Below are 6,235 nucleotides of genomic sequence, written 5' to 3' on the forward strand. Positions count from 1 at the left end.
TTTTGCTACTGTTATGAATCAGATGACCCCTGTGAAAGGGTCATTCGACCCCCAAAGGGGTCACGACCCACAGGTTGAGAACTGCTGCCCTAGCTGCTATAACTTTTGATAGCCAGGCGCATCAGCTTTCTTCACCCCATTTGCACTCATTTTGTCTTCAACGATCGTGCCGTGAGGTAGAACATCATAGAATGTCAGGTTGTTAGAATTAAGTGTTCTTGTGTTGAGGCAGGGTTTGAGCAGAGACCCAAAGTCTGTCCACTACCTCAATGTATTGCCATATAAATATATGTACATGCGCCAATACCTCTATTTTAATGAATTAATGTATTTACATATATATACATCTATGTTTATATCTCTGCCCATATTTGTGCTTCCTAGAATTTTCCTTTGTTTCCTTTTACCTTCCTCTTGCCCCACCATCACACTTGCCCTGCTTCTGCCTCCCAGTAATTCCTCTCAGCTAGATTGCTGTTGCTCTAACACCCCCAGGATCTTTACATCCCCCTTGTTGTTGATTTTAATTCCCTAGTTGTTGCCCTGTCTATGGCATTATTTGCTCACCACTCCTTTCCCTCACTCCCCACCCCCTTCCTTCCCTGAGTCCCTCTGGAGCCGTTGGTCCATTGCTTTCTCCTCAAACTTGCTTCCCATGCCTGTCTTACATAGGTAGGCAAACCAACAATAATGGAGACAAAACAAAAAGAAAACAAAAGATTGAGTAAAAAGAGAAAAAGAAAAAACTAGCAAAAAAAAAAACCAACCCAAGAGCGCATACATAATTGCAGGTCTGTCCGCTGACCTTTAGGACTATCTCCCCACTGGTCCAGGGGATTCTGGGAAGTACCCCTCCCAACCTGAAGTCTATTTTGGGGGCTCCTCAGGGCCTTTGTGGCTTGGCTTGGTTCCCATTGCTGATCTGTTATGTTCCTTTCTTGATTTGCTCCACTGTGGGAGGATCAAACTGGACACACTGCCCACCATGTGTCCCCAGTATTGTCCTCTGCTCCAGTATGCTCCAGTTATGTCCAGATAGCATGTCTCCAGCTGTTGTCAGCCCTCCCGTCCTCTCTGTGACGTAACGGCTACATGCAGGGTCATTGTCCTCGGGGTTTGGTCTGCCAAGATGAGGTCTAGACCCTCAGTCTCTGTTCCCTTCTTGGTTTGCTTCCCTGTGGGTTTTCCCCAACCTGTAGGTTTAGTGTGGTCCTTTCTAGCACATACTTCTAGGGAGAGGATCAGTTTAGCTCTGACTGGGGCTGGCCCTGTAGCCCACTCTGTTCATGAGTTGCTCCATGTGGTTTTGTTGACCTCAAGGTTTGGTGTGCCGTGGTGGAGTCTGCACTCACACTCCCATTTCTGTGGAGACATAACCAATACTGTCCCCCTGGGTGGGTTAGTGCCCTGCTCCCCACATGCCATCATCTTCTTTTTTTTCCCCCTTTTATCCCTTCCTTTCCCCCATCTTCCCTTCTCTGTGTTGGAATAACATGTACATCCTTGAGTTTGTTCTGTTCCCCACCCAACTGCCTGTACCTCAACCCATGTAGTATGAAATAAGTGGCTTTTCTTCTATTCCTACTGTGCTGATTATACTTACCTCATTGGACTCATGTTGTACTTGTCCTTTTGTGATTGGCTAACTTCACTGTGGTATTTACATAAGCTGGTGTCAATTTGGGACTTGAGAGGATTAAGAGTGAAGGGGTGGAGTCTAGTCTGTCAATCAGGTCATAGTTAATGAGGCCTGTGTGTGGGCATGGCTTCTCCTGAGAATTCTGGGAACTCCTAGATTTTCCTGGGGGGGGGCAGGAGTCACACTTCTCTCCCTAGACTCCCCCTCCCCCCACCCCCCGACTCTTCTGACAAGGCTGACTCCCTGCAAGACATCCCTGAGGAGAAGCCACATGGATTTACCCTGATTCAGCCCTGGGTGCTGGAGCAGCCGTGTGGAGACTCCTGCCAACCCTGAGATGCTCACAACACCACTGGATCCAGAAGACTTCCAACCCACTGGCCTGTGATCTTCCTACATTTGGCGTCATTGCATATGTTTTGTGAGTCAGAATAGGACTTTATAGATTGGTATTGGACATATGGGCTAATATCAGGCTTATCGACTTGATCTGGACTAAGCTGGGATGTTTCCTCAATATTCAACTGTTCTTGTATATAAGCCTCTTTCTTATACGCATAGGAGACTCCCTGGATTTGTTTCTCTGGTCTACCCATTCTAACACATTCACTTAGCATAATGTTCCCCAACTCTTCACGAGATGATGTGCTTCATGTGATCATCAGTGCTTTTTAGTGAGGCACAGTCCTCAATTGTGTGTATGTTCCCGAGTTTACTAATCCACTCGTCTCCTGATAGAAATTGAGATTGTTTCCAATGCTTTGCAATTGTGAATTGTGCCACAATAAATATTGGAGCAGAGATGACTGGTCTTGGTCTATTTCTAACTTTTCTGGGTATATGCCCAGTAGGGGGATAGCTGGGTCATAAGGTAGTTCAATTTCCATTTCTAGCAAGTATTTTTGCACACCAGTCATGGTATTATACGGAACCCTAGTGACCCAGATGTTGAAGTGTTGGCCACACTTACACCTGCACACCAGCTCCCTTGGCCACTTCTGTGCGCCCTCCACTGTATGCCCCCTTACCCATGATTAGTCTACTAGAGCAGTCCCTGCTGTATCTAGCCACATGCCAGGCACTGCCAGCTTCCACTCCCAGTGGATACAGATATTAGGCGTTATCCAGAAGCTCCATAATGTTTCATATAATGGACTCTATGGAGAGTTATATATGGACTATGCAGGAGCTGTCCATATATGAGGGAGTACCTCAGAAACTTGGAAAAAACTCCACTAGGCAGAGCTTTTATCATATGCAGTTTTCCCACTAGGTGAGCCCTGAGCAACTTCAAGCTAGTGCACCCAATGTCATCACCTGGGAAAGTTCTCTCTGGTCACAGTGCATTGTTTCATAAAAGCAGTTTTGCTCAAACTTCAATGTTTATGATGGCCGATTTAAGAGAGGAGCATGTGGCTGTGAAATTTTGTTTCCTGCTCAAGAACAATGATGTAGAAACTGTTGTGATGTTGAACACACCATACAAGAACAACATTATGGGAAAAACTCAAGTGTATGAGTGGTTTTCTCGTTTCAAAAAAGGTGAAACATGGGATTGATGACAAACCTTGTTCTGGATGTCCATCAACTCCCGAATAGACAAAAATGTTGACAGAATTCATTCATGCACTGGTTCTTGAAGACCAATGACAGACCATTGAAGAGATGGGGCTCAGTTCAGTGAATCTTAATCTAAGATTTAGGAATTAGAAAGGTCACTGTGAAATTTGTGCCTCCGGTTCTCACTGAGAAGAAAAAAGAGCATCGAGGGGGAAACCTGCTGTCCTTTGAAAAAACAGCTCCGAAGTAACCCAGACTTTTTTCCCAAGGCCACTACTAGTGATGGGACATGGTGCTATTCTTACGAACCGGAAAGCAAGCACCAATCAAGCCAGTGGAAGAGGTCTTCACCTCACCCCAAAAAGCTCATCAAGTGATACAAAGATCGAGACAATGCTTATTGTTTTTGAGGGTTTTGTTTTAATGTGGGGGAGATCGTGCTTTTGGAGTTCATTCCACCAAGTCATACTGATAATCAAGCTTTCTAATAAGAGGATCTGAAAAAATTGTGGAACAATGTACAAAAAAGGAAAAAAAAAAAAAGACCTGATTTGGGGCAGAAAGAAGACTGGTTTTGCCACCACAACAATGCCCCTTTCCTCAGAGCCATCTCAGTGCACCAGTTTGGGGCAAAAAACAGCATGCCTCTCTTGCCCCAAGCACCTTACTCACCCGGCCTCACTCCGTGGACTATTTTGTTTCCATTAATGAAGAGAGCCATGACATGACAGTGATTTGATGATGTTCAAGAGGTAAAGAACAAATGAGGGAGGTGCTGTCAGCCATCCAACACAGGAGCTTGAAAAATGTTTCCAAGAATGGAATCACATATTTGACAAATGCATTAAGTGTAATAGAGAGTACTTTGAAGGTGATAAGGTTGTTATATAAAAATATTTAAATACTTCATGAGGGAGGAAGGGGCGAGCGGGGAGGGAGAGGAAAAAATGAGGACCTGATGCCAGGGGCTTAAGTGGAGAGCAAATGTTTTGAGAATGATGAGGGAAATGAATGTACAAATGTGCTTTACACAACTGATGTTTGTATGGATTGTGATAAGAGTTGTATGAGCCCCTAATAAAACAATTAAAAAAAATTTTAATGTATAGCTTTGAAAAACATTCTGGTTTCTTTTTTGGGTGGGGGGAGCCTCATAAGTCTAAAATATTAAATGTGTTTTATTTACATTTATATTCCCAAAGACTGCCGTATTTTACACAAATAATGTGCATGGTATATACTTTTTGCGTACCATAAACCCCTGTGCAACCTAAGCCAATTAAATGTGTGCACATCATTTATATGAGTGCGTTATAGGTTTTAATTATGCAGTAAGCCAGTCTTTCACATGTGCATCTGAATATCACAAGTGTCAAAAAGGTTTCATTTCTTAATTATTTATGTAAATAAATAGAATACTACTTTAAAGATAAATTACGAAAGATAAAATTTTGCCTTAATCTTGCCACTTTGGGTAATTTGCCTTTTATCTTTCTTTGCTTTTTGTTAATATGCCTACATATTTTACATTGTTGCCACCATAGTACTCAATATAATTTTTATTTATGCCTTTCTGTATAGCATTTTATTGTAAACAATGTTTGTGTTACTAGATATTCAGAAATTTTTAATGACTGCTAAATATTTTATTGATCTGTTGGAAATACTCATATAGTTTGTTTCTTTATAATTTTTCACTTTTATGGATAATGTTGCAATTAATCTTGTGCAAGTAATCTCCTTAGACTATATGATCAGAGTTGGTTTAATGAAGCAAGTTGTGGACAATTCCATATAATGTTTAACTGCTTTTCCTAAAACTGTACCAATCAATGTATAATGCTATTGGCTATGTAGGGGATTCAGTTCAAAACAACCTTCCCACCAGTGAGTATTCTCAATTCAATTTTAATCATCTGTTATATTTTTATATGTTTAAAAGGTACCTCATCACAGCTTTAATTTAACATTTTTTGAGTGGCCATTAAAAAAAAATCATTTTATCAGGGGCTCTTACAACTTTCTTTTTCTAAATCATTTTACTGGGGGCTCTTACAACTCTTGTTACAAACCATACATCAATTGTATGTGACATATTTGTACATATATTCCTTCATTCTTTTCTAGACATTTACTTTGCATTGAGCCCTTGGGATCAGCTCCTCCTTTTTCCTTCCCTCCTCCCCTCACTCCTTGTGGCCCCCTGATTTGACTATCTTATGGCGGTCAGTTGTTTGGTAAGACATTGGTCTAAATTCTGTTATAAATACTTAGATGTGGTTAAATCAGTTGACCTCCAAGCAGCTGATCCTCCATAATGTGGATGGCTGCATCCATTCAGTTGAAGGCCTTATGAGCAAAACTGAAGGCATCCCAAAGGAAAAATTCTGCCCCCAGAATATAGTAGACATCTCAGCCCAAAAGCCTCTTCACCCTATTGCATGCCTATAGACTTTGGATTTAATAAATTCCACAATCAAATGAGATTATTCCTGAAAAACTCCATCTCTCTCTACTCTGTTTTTCCTCGAAAAACCTAAGACACTGCATATTCCAAAGGAAACCATTTCATCTAAGGATATATTTGCTTTAAAAACAGAGTATAAATTAAAAACTCCTTTACTAAACTTTCTATCTTACAGAGAAGAAAAATACACTTTTCTTCCCAATTCACCAAGTGATCTCTTCTGATATATTTGAAATTCATAAAACTTTAAAATGCTAAATAAGAGAACATTTATATTAAAATTATATTCTTCCAAGTGTGTTTAGCAAGTCATCTTTCTAAGAGCACATGCAATGCTGTGTAAAATCATATTCTATCTGATGGCATGTTATTATTCCATAAAGAATCTGGTACCATGTATTTTCTACTTCAAATTGAATTTTTCTAGTAATTTGGGTTTTTCAATTGAATACATTTCTGTGTTGGCCTTTTTGCATCATCTCACTGTCTTTAAAAGATATTCCAGTGGAAGATAATATTGCCTTGCTACAACAACAAAAACTACTTGGAATTTGCTTTCATAATTTGGA

The sequence above is a fragment of the Echinops telfairi genome, unplaced genomic scaffold, assembly GCF_000313985.2.
Source record: "Echinops telfairi isolate 266 unplaced genomic scaffold, ASM31398v2 ScPeMD7_12;HRSCAF=54, whole genome shotgun sequence".
Lineage (NCBI taxonomy): Eukaryota > Metazoa > Chordata > Mammalia > Afrosoricida > Tenrecidae > Echinops > Echinops telfairi.